We start from the raw sequence: 23,285 nt of genomic DNA on the forward strand, positions 1-23,285 counted from the left end.
TGAGTTGATTCGAAAAACATTCATGGCATAATCACATAAAACAGTTCATCGGGGCATCTTCCTGTAAGACTGTGGGGAGAAGAAGGTCTTTTATCACACAAGTCACAGCGGCTCCCCTGCAGTGAGGGACAGAGGGAGAACGAAAAACCCCCAATGTTCAAAGAGAGATTTTCTGTTATCTGGCCGTGGAATGTCCATCTCCATTCCCCTACAAGAGTACCCGGCCTTCTTGTAGTCCTTGGGAGGGGTACTGGACAGTGCACCGACCGGGGACTCCTTTGTTCTACTGGGGGACTTCAACGCCCACGTGGGCAATGACAGTGACACCTGAAGAGGGGTGATCGGGAAGAACGGCTTCCCCGATCTGAACCCGAGCGGTGTTCAGTTATTGGACTTCTGTGCTAGCCACGGATTGTCCATAACGAACACCATGTTCAAGCACAAGGGTGTCCATCCGTGCACATGGCACCAGGACACCCTAGGCCTGAGGTCAATGATCGACTTTGTTGTTGTGTCATCTGACCTCCGGCCGCGTGTCTTGGACACTCGGGTGAAGAGAGGGGCAGAGTTGTCAACCTATCACCACCTGGTGGTGAGTTGGATCCGCTGGCGGAGGAGGAAGCCGGACAGACTTGGCAGACCCAAGCGCATTGTGATGGTCTGTTGGGAACGTCTTGCCGAGCCCTCTGTCAGTAGGGTATTCAACTCGCACCTCCGGGAGAGCTTCTCCCATATCCCGGTAGAGGCTGGGGACATTGAGTCCGAGTGGACCATGTTCTCCGCCTCCATTGTTGATGCGGCTGCTCGGAGCTGTGGTCGCACGGTCTCTGTCGGTGCCTGTCTTGGCGGCAACCCCCGAACCCGGTGGTGGACACCGGAAGTAAGGGATGCCGTCAGACTGAAGAAGGAGGCCTATCGGGCCACTCTGGCTTGTAGGTCTACTGAGGTCATCGACAGGTATCGGCAGGCCAAGCGAGCCGCAGCCCATGCTGTCGCAGAGGCAAAAACCCGGGCCTGGGAGGAGTTCGGGGAGGCCATGGAGGAGGACTATCGGTCGGCCCCAAAGAAATTCTGGCAAACCGTCCGGCGCCTCAGGAGGGGGAAGCAGTGTCTCACCAACACCGTTTACGGTGGAGGCCTGCTGACCTCCTTAATCCCTCTGTCACGTCTTCTGTAGAGGAAGCAGAGACCGGGGACTCAGGGGCTGACTCGTCCATCACCCAAGCTGAAGTCACTGGGGTTGTTCGTAAACTCCTCGGTGGTAGGGCTCCGGGGGTGGATGAGATCCGCCCTGAGTACCTAAAGTCTCTGGATGTTGTAGGACTGTCTTGGCTGACACGTCTCTGCAACATCGCGTGGCGGTCGGGGACCGTGCCTCTTGACTGGCAGACCGGGGTGGTTGTCCCTCTGTTCAAGAAGGGGGACCGGAGTTCCAACTACAGAGGGATCACACTCCTCAGCCTCCCCGGTAAGGTCTATTCCAAGGTACTGGAGAGGAGAATCCGACCGATAGTCGAACCTTGGATTCAGGAGGAGCAGAGTGGTTTTCGTCCTAGTCGTGGAACACTGGACCAGCTCTATACTCTCCATCGGGTGCTCGAGGGTTCATGGGAGTTTGCCCAACCAGTCCACATGTGCTTTGTGGCTCTGGAGAAGGCTTTCGACCGTGTCCCTCGGGTGCCCTTTGGGGGGGTGCTCCGGGAGTACGGGGTCAGGGGCCCTTTGCTCAGGGCTGTCCGGTCCCTGTATGACCGGAGCAGGAGCTGTGTTCGCATTGCCGGCAGTAAGTCAGACCTGTTCCCAGTGCACGTTGGACTCCGCCAGGGCTGCCCTTTGTCACCGGTTCTGTTCATAGTTTTTATGGACAGAATTTCTAGGCGCAGTCAAGAGTCGGAGGGTGTCCGGTTTGGGGACCACAGGATCTCATCTCTGCTGTTTGCAGACAATGTTGTCCTGATGGCTCCATCAAACCCGGACCTGCAGCATGCACTGGGACGGTTTGCAGCCGAGTGTGAAGCGGCTGGGATGAGAATCAGCACCTCCAAATCCGAGGCTATGGTTCTCGACCGGAAAAAGGTGGCTTGCCCTCTCCAGGTGGGTGGGAAGTCATTGCCCCAAGTGGAGGAGTTCAAGTATCTCGGGGTCTTGTTCACAAGTGAGGGAAGGATGGAGCGTGAGATCGACAGGCGGACTGTTGTGGTAAAGAGGGAGCTGAGTCGAAAGGCAAAGCTCTCGATTTACCGGTCGGTCTACGTTCCTACCCTCACCTATGGTCATGAGCTTTGGGTAATGACCGAAAGGACAATATCGCGGATACAAGCGGTCGAAATGAGTTTCCTCCGCCGGGTGGCTGGGCGCTCCCTTAGAGATATGGTGAAGAGCTCGGCCACACGGGGGGGGGCTCGGAGTAGAGCCGCTGCTCCTCCACGTCAAGAGGAGCCAGCTGAGGTGGCTCGGGCATCTGTTCCGGATGCCTCCTGGGCGCTTCCCTGGGGAGGTGTTTCAGGCATGTCCCACCGGGAAGAGGCCCCGGGGAAGACCCAGGACACGCTGGAGAGACTATGTCTCTTGGCTGGCCTGGGAACGCCTCGGGATCCCCCCGGAGGAGTTGGAGGAAGTGTCTGGGGAGTAGGAAGTCTGGGAGTCCCTGGTTAGACTGCTGCCCCCGCGACCCGGCCCCGGATAAAGCGATAGAAAATGGATGGATGGATAAATATTTTCTAAAATAAAATTGCTATTTAAATGGTCTTTTTGATCACCTTTCCCTACCGCCTAGGATTACGATTAGTAATTTTAGTCAAGATCACTAATAAGCCTTTAATTTGCGTGTCTGGGGTCCTCCCCGGGGCCTCGTCCCGGTGGGACATAACCTGAACACCTCCCCAGGAATGCGTCCAGGAGGCATCGGGAACAGGTGCCCGATGTACCTCAGCTGGCTCCTCTCAGGGTGGAGGAGCAGAGGCTCTACTCCGAGCTCTTCCCGTGTGACTGAGCTCCTCACCCTATCTCTAAGGGAGCGCCCAGCCACCCTGAGGAGGAAATTTATTTCGTTTTTGTTTTTGTTTTATGTTGCATCAAATCACAAAAGCAAGTTCCTATGTTCGTGAATTGTGTGACAATGGAAATAAACCTTTTCTGATTCTAATTCTGAACTATTATGTAGGTAGATCCTGGTAATATCGTGAAATCAAGGCCTTCACTTGCCTTCATTGACTGCAAAGTATAAACGCATGATAGGAAATGTAGTGAATTCCAATTTTACCTTTACTATGAGCAGTTTCAGGAACCGCGGAACTGCCATATAGCCTCATGGCTAACCCTAACCTTGACCCTAACCCTAACCCTAACCCTAACCTTAACCCTAATCCTAACCCTAACCTTAACCCTAACCTTAACCCTAATCCTGACCCTAACCTTAACCCGGCGCCGTCTAATCAAATAGAGCAGCAGTTTCAGGAGCTGCGGCACAAAATAACATGGCAGTTTCGGCCGCGCGCTGCGGCTCTTTAGACACTCCCATTATTCAAATCCATCTAAAAATTAGGCGCTGCTGGGATTTGAACCCAGGATCTCTTGTTTACTAGACAGGCGCTTTGACCGCTAAGCCACAGCACCATATATTATATTAATAATTATGAACTTGTTTATCAGGTTGTATCTGAAATCCTGGCTGCGTGTTGCAACGTGCGCCACTACTGGACACACTATACCAACCAATTGTCTGTCTAACAAGGCCCTTTTAGTATATTGAACAATATGATCATAAATATAAATATTCATTCAAATAAAATTGCTATTTAATGGTCTTTTTGATCACCTTTCCCTACCGCCTAGGATTACGATTAGTAACTTTAGTCAAGATCACTAATAAGCCTTTAAGTTTCATGTAGGCTGTTGCGAAAGGTTTTTGTCTGTTGGTCTTTTATTCCCTAACACATCCACTGTATGATTTTATTTTTATTTATTCATTTTTTGATAGGAACAGTGCATATTAATGAACACGTGACTTACAGTGTAAATATGCCATATTATAGCAAAAAAAGCTCATTTCCACCTGTTGTCCTTGGGCAGAGAACAAAAAAATTACAAAATGAAGACGACTCAGGACAGCCTTCAGCCTCTGGTCCACAGACAGAACAAACACTCACTGTAAACTTTAGATCAGCGACAGGAACAGCAAGGTAGAGAGCACCTCTCAGGGTGGAGGAGCAGAGGCTCTACTTTGAGCTCCTCCCGTGTGACTGAGCGCCTCACCCAAAATCTAAGGGAGCGCCCAGCCACCCTGATGAGGAAACTTATTTCAACCGTGTGTATCCGTAATCTTGTTCTTTTGGTCATTACCCAAAGCTCATGACCATAGGTAGGAGTAGGAACGTAGATTGGCTAAATCTTCTTCTTGCTGGAGTGGATCTTGCCTTTACTGTTTGCTGCCTTTGCATAACAAAGGAGTGTCTCCATAAGAAGCATATTAAGGTTCTGGAGCGGCCTAGCCAGTCTCCAGACCTACATCCAAAATACATTTTTTGGAGGGAGCTGAAACTCTATGTTGCTTAGATCTAGAGATCTGTGTGGAGGAATGGACCAGAATCCCTGCTGCAGTGTGTGCAAACCTGGTCAAGAATTACAGGACACGTTTGACCACTGTCCTTGTAAACAAAGACTTCTGTACCAAATATTAACACTGATTTTCTCATGTGTTCAAATACTTATTTTCAGCAATAACATGCAAATTAATTATTTTAAAATCCTAAAATGTGATATCCAGATTTTTAAATGTATTTTTTAGATTTTGTCCAACCCGTCCATAAATTATGAGTGGGAGAACTTGCTAAATTGCAGGGTGTTCAATACTTACTTTTACCGAACTAAACTTGGAGAAGATCAAGACTAAACCAGGACTAGCACTGGACCAAACCAAGTCTACATCCAGACTAAACTGAGCTCAAACGGGCACCCAGCTGACTGAAGTGTTAACATTTTATTAGTGGTGGTCAGAGGGGCCAATGGGGCACTTTCTGCACTACATCTTTAAATTCAACTGTACATTTTGTGTACATAGTAAGTCTATTTTTATTTTGTCTTATCTTATAGCCTATTTAAAATGTTATCCTATATTAGATTTAAATAGTTTTTTACTTTATATAGGTTCAATCATTGTTCATTGTTTTATGTTGCATCAAATCACAAAAGCAAGTTCCTATGTTCGTGAATTGTGTGACAATGGAAATAAACCTTTTCTGATTCTGATTCTGAACTATTATGTAGGTAGATCCTGGTAATATCGTGAAATCAAGGCCTTCACCTGCCTTCATGGACTGCAAAGTATAAATGCATGATAGGAAATGTAGTGAATTCCAATTTTACCTTTACTATGAGCAGTTTCAGGAACCGCGAAACTGCCATATAGCCTCATGGCTAACCCTAACCCTAACCTTAACCCTAACCCTAACCTTAACCCTAATCCTAACCCTAACCTTATTCCGGCGCGGTCAAATAGAGCAGCAGTTTCAGGAGCTGCGGCACAAAATAACATGGCAGTTTCGGCCGCGCGCTGCGGCTCTGTAGACACTCCCATTATTCGAATCCATCTAAAAATTTGGCGCTGCTGGGATTTGAATCCAGGATCTCCTGTTTACTAGACAGGCGCTTTGACCGCTAAGCCACAGCACCATATATTATATTAAAAATTATGAACTAGTTTATCAGGTTGTATCTGAAATCCTGACTGCGTGTTGCAACGTGCGCCGCTACTGGACACACTATACCAACCAATTGTCTGTCTAACAAGGCCCTTTTAGTATATTGAACAATATTATCCGAAATATAAATATTTTCCGGGGCACAGCCCGAAAGAGCAACGTGGGGCCGCCCTCCCACCATCCGCAGGAGGATCCATAAGGGGCCGGTGCAGAGAGATCTGGGCGGCAGTCGACGGCAGGGGCCTCGGCGACCAGATCTCCAGACACAGAGACTAATTCTGGGGACATGGAATGTCACCTCGCTGGGGGGGAAAGAACTTGAGCTTGTGCGAGAGGTTGAGTGATATCGACTAGATATAGTCGGCCTCACCGCCACGCACAGTTTGGGCTCTGGAACCCATCTCCTCGAGAGGGGCTGGACGCTCTACTTCTCTTGTGTTGCCCGCGGGGAGAGGCGGCGGGCTGGTGTGGGCTTGCTTATAGCCCCTCAGCTCAGCCTCCACATGTTGGAGTTCACCCCGGTGGACGAGAGGGTCGCGTCCCTTCGCCTTTGGGTGGGGGACAGGTCTCTCACTGTTGTGGCGGCCTACAGACCGAACAGCAGTGCAGAGTACCCGGCCTTCTTGGAGTCCTTGGGAGGGGTACTGGACAGTGCACCGACCGGGGACTCCTTTGTTCTACTGGGGGACTTCAACGCCCACGTGGGCAATGACAGTGACACCTGAAGAGGGGTGATCGGGAAGAACGGCTTCCCCGATCTGAACCCGAGCGGTGTTCAGTTATTGGACTTCTGTGCTAGCCACGGATTGTCCATAACGAACACCATGTTCAAGCACAAGGGTGTCCATCCGTGCACATGGCACCAGGACACCCTAGGCCTGAGGTCAATGATCGACTTTGTTGTTGTGTCATCTGACCTCCGGCCGCGTGTCTTGGACACTCGGGTGAAGAGAGGGGCAGAGTTGTCAACCTATCACCACCTGGTGGTGAGTTGGATCCGCTGGCGGAGGAGGAAGCCGGACAGACTTGGCAGACCCAAGCGCATTGTGATGGTCTGTTGGGAACGTCTTGCCGAGCCCTCTGTCAGTAGGGTATTCAACTCGCACCTCCGGGAGAGCTTCTCCCATATCCCGGTAGAGGCTGGGGACATTGAGTCCGAGTGGACCATGTTCTCCGCCTCCATTGTTGATGCGGCTGCTCGGAGCTGTGGTCGCACGGTCTCTGTCGGTGCCTGTCTTGGCGGCAACCCCCGAACCCGGTGGTGGACACCGGAAGTAAGGGATGCCGTCAGACTGAAGAAGGAGGCCTATCGGGCCACTCTGGCTTGTAGGTCTACTGAGGTCATCGACAGGTATCGGCAGGCCAAGCGAGCCGCAGCCCATGCTGTCGCAGAGGCAAAAACCCGGGCCTGGGAGGAGTTCGGGGAGGCCATGGAGGAGGACTATCGGTCGGCCCCAAAGAAATTCTGGCAAACCGTCCGGCGCCTCAGGAGGGGGAAGCAGTGTCTCACCAACACCGTTTACGGTGGAGGCCTGCTGACCTCCTTAATCCCTCTGTCACGTCTTCTGTAGAGGAAGCAGAGACCGGGGACTCAGGGGCTGACTCGTCCATCACCCAAGCTGAAGTCACTGGGGTTGTTCGTAAACTCCTCGGTGGTAGGGCTCCGGGGGTGGATGAGATCCGCCCTGAGTACCTAAAGTCTCTGGATGTTGTAGGACTGTCTTGGCTGACACGTCTCTGCAACATCGCGTGGCGGTCGGGGACCGTGCCTCTTGACTGGCAGACCGGGGTGGTTGTCCCTCTGTTCAAGAAGGGGGACCGGAGTTCCAACTACAGAGGGATCACACTCCTCAGCCTCCCCGGTAAGGTCTATTCCAAGGTACTGGAGAGGAGAATCCGACCGATAGTCGAACCTTGGATTCAGGAGGAGCAGAGTGGTTTTCGTCCTAGTCGTGGAACACTGGACCAGCTCTATACTCTCCATCGGGTGCTCGAGGGTTCATGGGAGTTTGCCCAACCAGTCCACATGTGCTTTGTGGCTCTGGAGAAGGCTTTCGACCGTGTCCCTCGAGTGCCCTTTGGGGGGGTGCTCCGGGAGTACGGGGTCAGGGGCCCTTTGCTCAGGGCTGTCCGGTCCCTGTATGACCGGAGCAGGAGCTGTGTTCGCATTGCCGGCAGTAAGTCAGACCTGTTCCCAGTGCACGTTGGACTCCGCCAGGGCTGCCCTTTGTCACCGGTTCTGTTCATAGTTTTTATGGACAGAATTTCTAGGCGCAGTCAAGAGTCGGAGGGTGTCCGGTTTGGGGACCACAGGATCTCATCTCTGCTGTTTGCAGACAATGTTGTCCTGATGGCTCCATCAAACCCGAACCTGCAGCATGCACTGGGACGGTTTGCAGCCGAGTGTGAAGCGGCTGGGATGAGAATCAGCACCTCCAAATCCGAGGCCATGGTTCTCGACCGGAAAAAGGTGGCTTGCCCTCTCCAGGTGGGTGGGAAGTCATTGCCCCAAGTGGAGGAGTTCAAGTATCTCGGGGTCTTGTTCACAAGTGAGGGAAGGATGGAGCGTGAGATCGACAGGCGGACTGTTGTGGTAAAGAGGGAGCTGAGTCGAAAGGCAAAGCTCTCGATTTACCGGTCGGTCTACGTTCCTACCCTCACCTATGGTCATGAGCTTTGGGTAATGACCGAAAGGACAATATCGCGGATACAAGCGGTCGAAATGAGTTTCCTCCGCCGGGTGGCTGGGCGCTCCCTTAGAGATATGGTGAAGAGCTCGGCCACACGGGGGGGGGGCTCGGAGTAGAGCCGCTGCTCCTCCACGTCGAGAGGAGCCAGCTGAGGTGGCTCGGGCATCTGTTCCGGATGCCTCCTGGGCGCTTCCCTGGGGAGGTGTTTCAGGCATGTCCCACCGGGAAGAGGCCCCGGGGAAGACCCAGGACACGCTGGAGAGACTATGTCTCTTGGCTGGCCTGGGAATGCCTCGGGATCCCCCCGGAGGAGTTGGAGGAAGTGTCTGGGGAGTAGGAAGTCTGGGAGTCCCTGGTTAGACTGCTGCCCCCGCGACCCGGCCCCGGATAAAGCGATAGAAAATGGATGGATGGATAAATATTTTCTAAAATAAAATTGCTATTTAAATGGTCTTTTTGATCACCTTTCCCTACCGCCTAGGATTACGATTAGTAATTTTAGTCAAGATCACTAATAAGCCTTTAATTTGCGTGTCTGGGGTCCTCCCCGGGGCCTCTTCCCGGTGGGACATGCCCTGAACACCTCCCCAGGAATGCGTCCAGGAGGCATCGGGAACAGGTGCCCGATGTACCTCAGCTGGCTCCTCTCAGGGTGGAGGAGCAGAGGCTCTACTCCGAGCTCTTCCCGTGTGACTGAGCTCCTCACCCTATCTCTAAGGGAGCGCCCAGCCACCCTGAGGAGGAAATTTATTTCGTTTTTGTTTTTGTTTTATGTTGCATCGAATCACAAAAGCAAGTTCCTATGTTCGTGAATTGTGTGACAATGGAAATAAACCTTTTCTGATTCTAATTCTGAACTATTATGTAGGTAGATCCTGGTAATATCGTGAAATCAAGGCCTTCACTTGCCTTCATTGACTGCAAAGTATAAACGCATGATAGGAAATGTAGTGAATTCCAATTTTACCTTTACTATGAGCAGTTTCAGGAACCGCGGAACTGCCATATAGCCTCATGGCTAACCCTAACCTTGACCCTAACCCTAACCCTAACCTTAACCCTAATCCTAACCCTAACCTTAACCCTAACCTTAACCCTAATCCTGACCCTAACCTTAACCCGGCGCCGTCTAATCAAATAGAGCAGCAGTTTCAGGAGCTGCGGCACAAAATAACATGGCAGTTTCGGCCGCGCGCTGCGGCTCTGTAGACACTCCCATTATTCAAATCCATCTAAAAATTAGGCGCTGCTGGGATTTGAACCCAGGATCTCCTGTTTACTAGACAGGCGCTTTGACCGCTAAGCCACAGCACCATGTATTATATTAATAATTATGAACTTGTTTATCAGGTTGTATCTGAAATCCTGGCTGCGTGTTGCAACGTGCGCCACTACTGGACACACTATACCAACCAATTGTCTGTCTAACAAGGCCCTTTTAGTATATTGAACAATATGATCATAAATATAAATATTCATTCAAATAAAATTGCTATTTAATGGTCTTTTTGATCACCTTTCCCTACCGCCTAGGATTACGATTAGTAACTTTAGTCAAGATCACTAATAAGCCTTTAAGTTTCATGTAGGCTGTTGCGAAAGGTTTTTGTCTGTTGGTCTTTTATTCCCTAACACATCCACTGTATGATTTTATTTTTATTTATTCATTTTTTGATAGGAACAGTGCATATTAATGAACACGTGACTTACAGTGTAAATATGCCAGATTATAGCAAAAAAAGCTCATTTCCACCTGTTGTCCTTGGGCAGAGAACAAAAAAATTACAAAATGAAGACGACTCAGGACAGCCTTCAGCCTCTGGTCCACAGACAGAACAAACACTCACTGTAAACTTTAGATCAGCGACAGGAACAGCAAGGTAGAGAGCACCTCTCAGGGTGGAGGAGCAGAGGCTCTACTTTGAGCTCCTCCCGTGTGACTGAGCGCCTCACCCAAAATCTAAGGGAGCGCCCAGCCACCCTGATGAGGAAACTTATTTCAACCGTGTGTATCCGTAATCTTGTTCTTTTGGTCATTACCCAAAGCTCATGACCATAGGTAGGAGTAGGAACGTAGATTGGCTAAATCTTCTTCTTGCTGGAGTGGATCTTGCCTTTACTGTTTGCTGCCTTTGCATAACAAAGGAGTGTCTCCATAAGAAGCATATTAAGGTTCTGGAGCGGCCTAGCCAGTCTCCAGACCTACATCCAAAATACATTTTTTGGAGGGAGCTGAAACTCTGTGTTGCTTAGATCTAGAGATCTGTGTGGAGGAATGGACCACAATCCCTGCTGCAGTGTGTGCAAACCTGGTCAAGAATTACAGGACACGTTTGACCACTGTCCTTGTAAACAAAGACTTCTGTACCAAATATTAACACTGATTTTCTCATGTGTTCAAATACTTATTTTCAGCAATAACATGCAAATTAATTATTTTAAAATCCTAAAATGTGATATCCAGATTTTTAAATGTATTTTTTAGATTTTGTCCAACCCGTCCATAAATTATGAGTGGGAGAACTTGCTAAATTGCAGGGTGTTCAATACTTACTTTTACCGAACTAAACTTGGAGAAGATCAAGACTAAACCAGGACTAGCACTGGACCAAACCAAGTCTACATCCAGACTAAACTGAGCTCAAACGGGCACCCAGCTGACTAGAGTGTTAACATTTTATTAGTGGTGGTCAGAGGGGCCAATGGGGCACTTTCTGCACTACATCTTTAAATTCAACTGTACATTTTGTGTACATAGTAAGTCTATTTTTTATTTTGTCTTATCTTATAGCCTATTTAAAATGTTATCCTATATTAGATTTAAATAGTTTTTTACTTTATATAGGTTAAATCATTGTTCATTGTTTTATGTTGCATCAAATCACAAAAGCAAGTTCCTATGTTCGTGAATTGTGTGACAATGGAAATAAACCTTTTCTGATTCTGATTCTGAACTATTATGTAGGTAGATCCTGGTAATATCGTGAAATCAAGGCCTTCACCTGCCTTCATGGACTGCAAAGTATAAATGCATGATAGGAAATGTAGTGAATTCCAATTTTATCTTTACTATGAGCAGTTTCAGGAACCGCGAAACTGCCATATAGCCTCATGGCTAACCCTAACCCTAACCCTAACCTTAACCCTAACCCTAACCCTAACCTTAACCCTAATCCTAACCCTAACCTTAACCCGGCGCGGTCAAATAGAGCAGCAGTTTCAGGAGCTGCGGCACAAAATAACATGGCAGTTTCGGCCGCGCGCTGCGGCTCTGTAGACACTCCCATTATTCAAATCCATCTAAAAATTTGGCGCTGCTGGGATTTGAATCCAGGATCTCCTGTTTACTAGACAGGCGCTTTGAGCGCTAAGCCACAGCACCATATATTATATTAATAATTATGAACTTGTTTATCACGTTGTATCTGAAATCCTGACTGCGTGTTGCAACATGCGCCACTACTGGACACACTATACCAACCAATTGTCTGTCTAACAAGGCCCTTTTAGTATATTGAACAATATTATCCGAAATATAAATATTTTCCGGGGCACAGCCCGAAAGAGCAACGTGGGGCCGCCCTCCCACCACCCGCAGGAGGATCCATAAGGGGCCGGTGCAGAGAGATCTGGGCGGCAGTTAACGGCAGGGGCCTCGGCGACCAGATCTCCAGACACAGAGACTAATTCTGGGGACATGGAATGTCACCTCGCTGGGGGGGAAAGAACTTGAGCTTGTGCGAGAGGTTGAGCGATATCGACTAGATATAGTCGGCCTCACCGCCACGCACAGTTTGGGCTCTGGAACCCATCTCCTCGAGAGGGGCTGGACGCTCTACTTCTCTTGTGTTGCCCGCGGGGAGAGGCGGCGGGCTGGTGTGGGCTTGCTTATAGCCCCTCAGCTCAGCCTCCACATGTTGGAGTTCACCCCGGTGGACGAGAGGGTCGCGTCCCTTCGCCTTTGGGTGGGGGACAGGTCTCTCACTGTTGTGGCGGCCTACAGACCGAACAGCAGTGCAGAGTACCCGGCCTTCTTGGAGTCCTTGGGAGGTGTACTGGACAGTGCACCGACCAGGGACTCCTTTGTTCTACTGGGGGACTTCAACGCCCACGTGGGCAATGACAGTGACACCTGAAGAGGGGTGATCGGGAAGAACGGCTTCCCCGATCTGAACCCGAGCGGTGTTCAGTTATTGGACTTCTGTGCTAGCCACGGATTGTCCATAACGAACACCATGTTCAAGCACAAGGGTGTCCATCCGTGCACATGGCACCAGGACACCCTAGGCCTGAGGTCAATGATCGACTTTGTTGTTGTGTCATCTGACCTCCGGCCGCGTGTCTTGGACACTCGGGTGAAGAGAGGGGCAGAGTTGTCAACCTATCACCACCTGGTGGTGAGTTGGATCCGCTGGCGGAGGAGGAAGCCGGACAGACTTGGCAGACCCAAGCGCATTGTGATGGTCTGTTGGGAACGTCTTGCCGAGCCCTCTGTCAGTAGGGTATTCAACTCGCACCTCCGGGAGAGCTTCTCCCATATCCCGGTAGAGGCTGGGGACATTGAGTCCGAGTGGACCATGTTCTCCGCCTCCATTGTTGATGCGGCTGCTCGGAGCTGTGGTCGCACGGTCTCTGTCGGTGCCTGTCTTGGCGGCAACCCCCGAACCCGGTGGTGGACACCGGAAGTAAGGGATGCCGTCAGACTGAAGAAGGAGGCCTATCGGGCCACTCTGGCTTGTAGGTCTACTGAGGTCATCGACAGGTATCGGCAGGCCAAGCGAGCCGCAGCCCATGCTGTCGCAGAGGCAAAAACCCGGGCCTGGGAGGAGTTCGGGGAGGCCATGGAGGAGGACTATCGGTCGGCCCCAAAGAAATTCTGGCAAACCGTCCGGCGCCTCAGGAGGGGGAAGCAGTGTCTCACCAACACCGTTTACGGTGGAGGCCTGCTGACCTCCTTAATCCCTCTGTCACGTCTTCTGTAGAGGAAGCAGAGACCGGGGACTCAGGGGCTGACTCGTCCATCACCCAAGCTGAAGTCACTGGGGTTGTTCGTAAACTCCTCGGTGGTAGGGCTCCGGGGGTGGATGAGATCCGCCCTGAGTACCTAAAGTCTCTGGATGTTGTAGGACTGTCTTGGCTGACACGTCTCTGCAACATCGCGTGGCGGTCGGGGACCGTGCCTCTTGACTGGCAGACCGGGGTGGTTGTCCCTCTGTTCAAGAAGGGGGACCGGAGTTCCAACTACAGAGGGATCACACTCCTCAGCCTCCCCGGTAAGGTCTATTCCAAGGTACTGGAGAGGAGAATCCGACCGATAGTCGAACCTTGGATTCAGGAGGAGCAGAGTGGTTTTCGTCCTAGTCGTGGAACACTGGACCAGCTCTATACTCTCCATCGGGTGCTCGAGGGTTCATGGGAGTTTGCCCAACCAGTCCACATGTGCTTTGTGGCTCTGGAGAAGGCTTTCGACCGTGTCCCTCGGGTGCCCTTTGGGGGGGTGCTCCGGGAGTACGGGGTCAGGGGCCCTTTGCTCAGGGCTGTCCGGTCCCTGTATGACCGGAGCAGGAGCTGTGTTCGCATTGCCGGCAGTAAGTCAGACCTGTTCCCAGTGCACGTTGGACTCCGCCAGGGCTGCCCTTTGTCACCGGTTCTGTTCATAGTTTTTATGGACAGAATTTCTAGGCGCAGTCAAGAGTCGGAGGGTGTCCGGTTTGGGGACCACAGGATCTCATCTCTGCTGTTTGCAGACAATGTTGTCCTGATGGCTCCATCAAACCCGGACCTGCAGCATGCACTGGGACGGTTTGCAGCCGAGTGTGAAGCGGCTGGGATGAGAATCAGCACCTCCAAATCCGAGGCCATGGTTCTCGACCGGAAAAAGGTGGCTTGCCCTCTCCAGGTGGGTGGGAAGTCATTGCCCCAAGTGGAGGAGTTCAAGTATCTCGGGGTCTTGTTCACAAGTGAGGGAAGGATGGAGCGTGAGATCGACAGGCGGACTGTTGTGGTAAAGAGGGAGCTGAGTCGAAAGGCAAAGCTCTCGATTTACCGGTCGGTCTACGTTCCTACCCTCACCTATGGTCATGAGCTTTGGGTAATGACCGAAAGGACAATATCGCGGATACAAGCGGTCGAAATGAGTTTCCTCCGCCGGGTGGCTGGGCGCTCCCTTAGAGATATGGTGAAGAGCTCGGCCACACGGGGGGGGGGCTCGGAGTAGAGCCGCTGCTCCTCCACGTCAAGAGGAGCCAGCTGAGGTGGCTCGGGCATCTGTTCCGGATGCCTCCTGGGCGCTTCCCTGGGGAGGTGTTTCAGGCATGTCCCACCGGGAAGAGGCCCCGGGGAAGACCCAGGACACGCTGGAGAGACTATGTCTCTTGGCTGGCCTGGGAATGCCTCGGGATCCCCCCGGAGGAGTTGGAGGAAGTGTCTGGGGAGTAGGAAGTCTGGGAGTCCCTGGTTAGACTGCTGCCCCCGCGACCCGGCCCCGGATAAAGCGATAGAAAATGGATGGATGGATAAATATTTTCTAAAATAAAATTGCTATTTAAATGGTCTTTTTGATCACCTTTCCCTACCGCCTAGGATTACGATTAGTAATTTTAGTCAAGATCACTAATAAGCCTTTAATTTGCGTGTCTGGGGTCCTCCCCGGGGCCTCTTCCCGGTGGGACATGCCCTGAACACCTCCCCAGGAATGCGTCCAGGAGGCATCGGGAACAGGTGCCCGATGTACCTCAGCTGGCTCCTCTCAGGGTGGAGGAGCAGAGGCTCTACTCCGAGCTCTTCCCGTGTGACTGAGCTCCTCACCCTATCTCTAAGGGAGCGCCCAGCCACCCTGAGGAGGAAATTTATTTCGTTTTTGTTTTTGTTTTATGTTGCATCGAATCACAAAAGCAAGTTCCTATGTTCGTGAATTGTGTGACAATGGAAATAAACCTTTTCTGATTCTAATTCTGAACTATTATGTAGGTAGATCCTGGTAATATCGTGAAATCAAGGCCTTCACTTGCCTTCATTGACTGCAAAGTATAAACGCATGATAGGAAATGTAGTGAATTCCAATTTTACCTTTACTATGAGCAGTTTCAGGAACCGCGGAACTGCCATATAGCCTCATGGCTAACCCTAACCTTAACCCTAACCCTAACCCTAACCTTAACCCTAATCCTAACCCTAACCTTAACCCTAACCTTAACCCTAATCCTGACCCTAACCTTAACCCGGCGCCGTCTAATCAAATAGAGCAGCAGTTTCAGGAGCTGCGGCACAAAATAACATGGCAGTTTCGGCCGCGCGCCGCGGCTCTGTAGACACTCCCATTATTCAAATCCATCTAAAAATTTGGCGCTGCTGGGATTTGAACCCAGGATCTCCTGTTTACTAGACAGGCGCTTTGACCGCTAAGCCACAGCACCATATATTATATTAATAATTATGAACTTGTTTATCAGGTTGTATCTGAAATCCTGGCTGCGTGTTGCAACGTGCGCCACTACTGGACACACTATACTAACCAATTGTCTGTCTAACAAGGCCCTTTTAGTATATTGAACAATATGATCATAAATATAAATATTCATTCAAATAAAATTGCTATTTAATGGTCTTTTTGATCACCTTTCCCTACCGCCTAGGATTACGATTAGTAACTTTAGTCAAGATCACTAATAAGCCTTTAAGTTTCATGTAGGCTGTTGCGAAAGGTTTTTGTCTGTTGGTCTTTTATTCCCTAACACATCCACTGTATGATTTTATTTTTATTTATTCATTTTTTGATAGGAACAGTGCATATTAATGAACACGTGACTTACAGTGTAAATATGCCAGATTATAGCAAAAAAAGCTCATTTCCACCTGTTGTCCTTGGGCAGAGAACAAAAAAATTACAAAATGAAGACGACTCAGGACAGCCTTCAGCCTCTGGTCCACAGACAGAACAAACACTCACTGTAAACTTTAGATCAGCGACAGGAACAGCAAGGTAGAGAGCACCTCTCAGGGTGGAGGAGCAGAGGCTCTACTTTGAGCTCCTCCCGTGTGACTGAGCGCCTCACCCAAAATCTAAGGGAGCGCCCAGCCACCCTGATGAGGAAACTTATTTCAACCGTGTGTATCCGTAATCTTGTTCTTTTGGTCATTACCCAAAGCTCATGACCATAGGTAGGAGTAGGAACGTAGATTGGCTAAATCTTCTTCTTGCTGGAGTGGATCTTGCCTTTACTGTTTGCTGCCTTTGCATAACAAAGGAGTGTCTCCATAAGAAGCATATTAAGGTTCTGGAGCGGCCTAGCCAGTCTCCAGACCTACATCCAAAATACATTTTTTGGAGGGAGCTGAAACTCTGTGTTGCTTAGATCTAGAGATCTGTGTGGAGGAATGGACCAGAATCCCTGCTGCAGTGTGTGCAAACCTGGTCAAGAATTACAGGACACGTTTGACCACTGTCCTTGTAAACAAAGACTTCTGTACCAAATATTAACACTGATTTTCTCATGTGTTCAAATACTTATTTTCAGCAATAACATGCAAATTAATTATTTTAAAATCCTAAAATGTGATATCCAGATTTTTAAATGTATTTTTTAGATTTTGTCCAACCCGTCCATAAATTATGAGTGGGAGAACTTGCTAAATTCTAGGGTGTTCAATACTTACTTTTACCGAACTAAACTTGGAGAAGATCAAGACTAAACCAGGACTAGCACTGGACCAAACCAAGTCTACATCCAGACTAAACTGAGCTCAAACGGGCACCCAGCTGACTGGAGTGTTAACATTTTATTAGTGGTGGTCAGAGGGGCCAATGGGGCACTTTCTGCACTACATCTTTAAATTCAACTGTACATTTTGTGTACATAGTAAGTCTATTTTTTATTTTGTCTTATCTTATAGCCTATTTAAAATGTTATCCTATATTAGATTTAAATAGTTTTTTACTTTATATAGGTTAAATCATTGTTCATTGTTTTATGTTGCATCAAATCACAAAAGCAAGTTCCTATGTTCGTGAATTGTGTGACAATGGAAATAAACCTTTTCTGATTCTGATTCTGAACTATTATGTAGGTAGATCCTGGTAATATCGTGAAATCAAGGCCTTCACCTGCCTTCATGGACTGCAAAGTATAAATGCATGATAGGAAATGTAGTGAATTCCAATTTTACCTTTACTATGAGCAGTTTCAGGAACCGCGAAACTGCCATATAGCCTCTGTTAGCCTGGCTAACCCTAACCCTAACCCTAACCCTAACCTTAACCCTAACCCTAACCCTAACCCTAACCTTAACCCTAATCCTAACTCTAACCTTAACCCGGCGCGGTCAAATAGAGCAGCAGTTTCAGGAGCTGCGGCACAAAATAACATGGCAGTTTCGGCCGCGCGCTGCGGCTCTGTAGACACTCCCATTATTCGAATCCATCTAAAAATTTGGCGCTGCTGGGATTTGAATCCAGGATCTCCTGTTTACTAGACAGGCGCTTTGAGCGCTAAGCCACAGCACCATATATTATATTAATAATTATGAACTTGTTTATCACGTTGTATCTGAAATCCTGACTGCGTGTTGCAACATGCGCCACTACTGGACACACTATACCAACCAATTGTCTGTCTAACAAGGCCCTTTTAGTATATTGAACAATATTATCCGAAATATAAATATTTTCCGGGGCACAGCCCGAAAGAGCAACGTGGGGCCGCCCTCCCACCACCCGCAGGAGGATCCATAAGGGGCCGGTGCAGAGAGATCTGGGCGGCAGTTGACGGCAGGGGCCTCGGCGACCAGATCTCCAGACACAGAGACTAATTCTGGGGACATGGAATGTCACCTCGCTGGGGGGGAAAGAACTTGAGCTTGTGCGAGAGGTTGAGCGATATCGACTAGATATAGTCGGCCTCACCGCCACGCACAGTTTGGGCTCTGGAACCCATCTCCTCGAGAGGGGCTGGACGCTCTACTTCTCTTGTGTTGCCCGCGGGGAGAGGCGGCGGGCTGGTGTGGGCTTGCTTATAGCCCCTCAGCTCAGCCTCCACATGTTGGAGTTCACCCCGGTGGATGAGAGGGTCGCGTCCCTTCGCCTTTGGGTGGGGGACAGGTCTCTCACTGTTGTGGCGGCCTACAGACCGAACAGCAGTGCAGAGTACCCGGCCTTCTTGGAGTCCTTGGGAGGGGTACTGGACAGTGCACCGACCGGGGACTCCTTTGTTCTACTGGGGGACTTCAACGCCCACGTGGGCAATGACAGTGACACCTGAAGAGGGGTGATCGGGAAGAACGGCTTCCCCGATCTGAACCCGAGCGGTGTTCAGTTATTGGACTTCTGTGCTAGCCACGGATTGTCCATAACGAACACCATGTTCAAGCACAAGGGTGTCCATCCGTGCACATGGCACCAGGACACCCTAGGCCTGAGGTCAATGATCGACTTTGTTGTTGTGTCATCTGACCTCCGGCCGCGTGTCTTGGACACTCGGGTGAAGAGAGGGGCAGAGTTGTCAACCTATCACCACCTGGTGGTGAGTTGGATCCGCTGGCGGAGGAGGAAGCCGGACAGACTTGGCAGACCCAAGCGCATTGTGATGGTCTCTTGGGAACGTCTTGCCGAGCCCTCTGTCAGTAGGGTATTCAACTCGCACCTCCGGGAGAGCTTCTCCCATATCCCGGTAGAGGCTGGGGACATTGAATCCGAGTGGACCATGTTCTCCGCCTCCATTGTTGATGCGGCTGCTCGGAGCTGTGGTCGCACGGTCTCTGTCGGTGCCTGTCTTGGCGGCAACCCCCGAACCCGGTGGTGGACACCGGAAGTAAGGGATGCCGTCAGACTGAAGAAGGAGGCCTATCGGGCCACTCTGGCTTGTAGGTCTACTGAGGTCATCGACAGGTATCGGCAGGCCAAGCGAGCCGCAGCCCATGCTGTCGCAGAGGCAAAAACCCGGGCCTGGGAGGAGTTCGGGGAGGCCATGGTGGAGGACTATCGGTCGGCCCCAAAGAAATTCTGGCAAACCGTCCGGCGCCTCAGGAGGGGGAAGCAGTGTCTCACCAACACCGTTTACGGTGGAGGCCTGCTGACCTCCTTAATCCCTCTGTCACGTCTTCTGTAGAGGAAGCAGAGACCGGGGACTCAGGGGCTGACTCGTCCATCACCCAAGCTGAAGTCACTGGGGTTGTTCGTAAACTCCTCGGTGGTAGGGCTCCGGGGGTGGATGAGATCCGCCCTGAGTACCTAAAGTCTCTGGATGTTGTAGGACTGTCTTGGCTGACACGTCTCTGCAACATCGCGTGGCGGTCGGGGACCGTGCCTCTTGACTGGCAGACCGGGGTGGTTGTCCCTCTGTTCAAGAAGGGGGACCGGAGTTCCAACTACAGAGGGATCACACTCCTCAGCCTCCCCGGTAAGGTCTATTCCAAGGTACTGGAGAGGAGAATCCGACCGATAGTCGAACCTTGGATTCAGGAGGAGCAGAGTGGTTTTCGTCCTAGTCGTGGAACACTGGACCAGCTCTATACTCTCCATCGGGTGCTCGAGGGTTCATGGGAGTTTGCCCAACCAGTCCACATGTGCTTTGTGGCTCTGGAGAAGGCTTTCGACCGTGTCCCTCGGGTGCCCTTTGGGGGGGTGCTCCGGGAGTACGGGGTCAGGGGCCCTTTGCTCAGGGCTGTCCGGTCCCTGTATGACCGGAGCAGGAGCTGTGTTCGCATTGCCGGCAGTAAGTCAGACCTGTTCCCAGTGCACGTTGGACTCCGCCAGGGCTGCCCTTTGTCACCGGTTCTGTTCATAGTTTTTATGGACAGAATTTCTAGGCGCAGTCAAGAGTCGGAGGGTGTCCGGTTTGGGGACCACAGGATCTCATCTCTGCTGTTTGCAGACAATGTTGTCCTGATGGCTCCATCAAACCCGGACCTGCAGCATGCACTGGGACGGTTTGCAGCCGAGTGTGAAGCGGCTGGGATGAGAATCAGCACCTCCAAATCCGAGGCCATGGTTCTCGACCGGAAAAAGGTGGCTTGCCCTCTCCAGGTGGGTGGGAAGTCATTGCCCCAAGTGGAGGAGTTCAAGTATCTCGGGGTCTTGTTCACAAGTGAGGGAAGGATGGAGCGTGAGATCGACAGGCGGACTGTTGTGGTAAAGAGGGAGCTGAGTCGAAAGGCAAAGCTCTCGATTTACCGGTCGGTCTACGTTCCTACCCTCACCTATTGTCATGAGCTTTGGGTAATGACCGAAAGGACAATATCGCGGATACAAGCGGTCGAAATGAGTTTCCTCCGCCGGGTGGCTGGGCGCTCCCTTAGAGATATGGTGAAGAGCTCGGCCACACGGGGGGGGGGCTCGGAGTAGAGCCGCTGCTCCTCCACGTCGAGAGGAGCCAGCTGAGGTGGCTCGGGCATCTGTTCCGGATGCCTCCTGGGCGCTTCCCTGGGGAGGTGTTTCAGGCATGTCCCACCGGGAAGAGGCCCCGGGGAAGACCCAGGACACGCTGGAGAGACTATGTCTCTTGGCTGGCCTGGGAATGCCTCGGGATCCCCCCGGAGGAGTTGGAGGAAGTGTCTGGGGAGTAGGAAGTCTGGGAGTCCCTGGTTAGACTGCTGCCCCCGCGACCCGGCCCCGGATAAAGCGATAGAAAATGGATGGATGGATAAATATTTTCTAAAATAAAATTGCTATTTAAATGGTCTTTTTGATCACCTTTCCCTACCGCCTAGGATTACGATTAGTAACTTTAGTCAAAATCACTAATAAGCCTTTAATTTGCGTGTCTGGGGTCCTCCCCGGGGCCTCTTCCCGGTGGGACATGCCCTGAACACCTCCCCAGGAATGCGTCCAGGAGGCATCGGGAACAGGTGCCCGATGTACCTCAGCTGGCTCCTCTCAGGGTGCAGGAGCAGAGGCTCTACTCCGAGCTCTTCCCGTGTGACTGAGCTCCTCACCCTATCTCTAAGGGAGCGCCCAGCCACCCTGAGGAGGAAATTTATTTCGTTTTTGTTTTTGTTTTATGTTGAATCGAATCACAAAAGCAAGTTCCTATGTTCGTGAATTGTGTGACAATGGAAATAAACCTTTTCTGATTCTAATTCTGAACTATTATGTAGGTAGATCCTGGTAATATCGTGAAATCAAGGCCTTCACTTGCCTTCATTGACTGCAAAGTATAAATGCATGATAGGAAATGTAGTGAATTCCAATTTTACCTTTACTATGAGCAGTTTCAGGAACCGCGGAACTGCCATATAGCCTCATGGCTAACCCTAACCTTGACCCTAACCCTAACTTAACCCTAATCCTAACCCTAACCTTAACCCTAACCTTAACCCTAATCCTGACCCTAACCTTAACCCGGCGCCGTCTAATCAAATAGAGCAGCAGTTTCAGGAGCTGCGGCACAAAATAACATGGCAGTTTCGGCCGCGCGCTGCGGCTCTGTAGACACTCCCATTATTCAAATCCATCTAAAAATTAGGCGCTGCTGGGATTTGAACCCAGGATCTCCTGTTTACTAGACAGGCGCTTTGACCGCTAAGCCACAGCACCATATATTATATTAATAATTATGAACTTCTTCATCAGGTTCTATCTGAAATCCTGGCTGCGTGTTGCAACGTGCGCCACTACTGGACACACTATACCAACCAATTGTCTGTCTAACAAGGCCCTTTTAGTATATTGAACAATATGATCATAAATATAAATATTTATTCAAATAAAATTGCTATTTAATGGTCTTTTTGATCACCTTTCCCTACCGCCTAGGATTACGATTAGTAACTTTAGTCAAGATCACTAATAAGCCTTTAAGTTTCATGTAGGCTGTTGCGAAAGGTTTTTGTCTGTTGGTCTTTTATTCCCTAACACATCCACTGTATGATTTTATTTTTATATATTCATTTTTTGATAGGAACAGTGCATATTAATGAACACGTGACTTACAGTGTAAATATGCCAGATTATAGCAAAAAAAGCTCATTTCCACCTGTTGTCCTTGGGCAGAGAACAAAAAAATTACAAAATAAAGACGACTCAGGACAGCCTTCAGCCTCTGGTCCACAGACAGAACAAACACTCACTGTAAACTTTAGATCAGCGACAGGAACAGCAAGGTAGAGAGTGTCTCCATAAGAAGCATATTAAGGTTCTGGAGCGGCCTAGCCAGTCTCCAGACCTACATCCAAAATACATTTTTTGGAGGGAGCTGAAACTCTGTGTTGCTTAGATCTAGAGATCTGTGTGGAGGAATGGACCACAATCCCTGCTGCAGTGTGTGCAAACCTGGTCAAGAATTACAGGACACGTTTGACCACTGTCCTTGTAAACAAAGACTTCTGTACCAAATATTAACACTGATTTTCTCAGGTGTTCAAATACTTATTTTCAGCAATAACATGCAAATTAATTATTTTAAAATCCTAAAATGTGATATCCAGATTTTTAAATGTATTTTTTAGATTTTGTCCAACCCGTCCATAAATTATGAGTGGGAGATCTTGCTAAATTGCAGGGTGTTCAATACTTACTTTTACCGAACTAAACTTGGAGAAGATCAAGACTAAACCAGGACTAGCACTGGACCAAACCAAGTCTACATCCAGACTAAACTGAGCTCAAACGGGCACCCAGCTGACTGGAGTGTTAACATTTTATTAGTGGTGGTCAGAGGGGCCAATGGGGCACTTTCTGCACTACATCTTTAAATTCAACTGTACATTTTGTGTACATAGTAAGTCTATTTTTATTTTGTCTTATCTTATAGCCTATTTAAAATGTTATCCTATATTAGATTTAAATAGTTTTTTTACTTTATATAGGTTCAATCATTGTTCATTGTTTTATGTTGCATCAAATCACAAAAGCAAGTTCCTATGTTCGTGAATTGTGTGACAATTGAAATAAACCTTTTCTGAT

General features: G+C 49.8%; 1 protein-coding gene and 7 non-coding genes across 8 annotated transcripts in view; 1 reads left to right on the forward strand and 7 right to left on the reverse strand.

Moving 5' to 3' along the window:
- Positions 1–23,285, forward strand: part of spega (striated muscle enriched protein kinase a) — a 153,067-nt gene that overhangs the window by 91,636 nt on the left and 38,146 nt on the right. The gene's annotated exons all lie outside the window — the stretch shown is intronic.
- Positions 3,543–3,615, reverse strand: trnat-agu (transfer RNA threonine (anticodon AGU)). Its single transcript has one exon. It is a non-coding gene; the product is annotated as a tRNA-Thr (tRNA).
- On the reverse strand, positions 5,598–5,670 carry trnat-agu (transfer RNA threonine (anticodon AGU)). The gene has a single exon. It is a non-coding gene; the product is annotated as a tRNA-Thr (tRNA).
- On the reverse strand, positions 9,631–9,703 carry trnat-agu (transfer RNA threonine (anticodon AGU)). Its single transcript has one exon. It is a non-coding gene; the product is annotated as a tRNA-Thr (tRNA).
- Positions 11,699–11,771, reverse strand: trnat-agu (transfer RNA threonine (anticodon AGU)). Its single transcript has one exon. It is a non-coding gene; the product is annotated as a tRNA-Thr (tRNA).
- On the reverse strand, positions 15,732–15,804 carry trnat-agu (transfer RNA threonine (anticodon AGU)). The gene has a single exon. It is a non-coding gene; the product is annotated as a tRNA-Thr (tRNA).
- On the reverse strand, positions 17,819–17,891 carry trnat-agu (transfer RNA threonine (anticodon AGU)). Its single transcript has one exon. It is a non-coding gene; the product is annotated as a tRNA-Thr (tRNA).
- trnat-agu (transfer RNA threonine (anticodon AGU)) lies at positions 21,845–21,917 on the reverse strand. The gene has a single exon. It is a non-coding gene; the product is annotated as a tRNA-Thr (tRNA).

Source organism: Eucyclogobius newberryi, unplaced genomic scaffold (genome assembly GCF_026437365.1).
Source record: "Eucyclogobius newberryi isolate DKJ021-1_F unplaced genomic scaffold, fEucNew1.0.hap1 SCAF_1, whole genome shotgun sequence".
Classification (NCBI taxonomy): domain Eukaryota; kingdom Metazoa; phylum Chordata; class Actinopteri; order Gobiiformes; family Gobiidae; genus Eucyclogobius; species Eucyclogobius newberryi.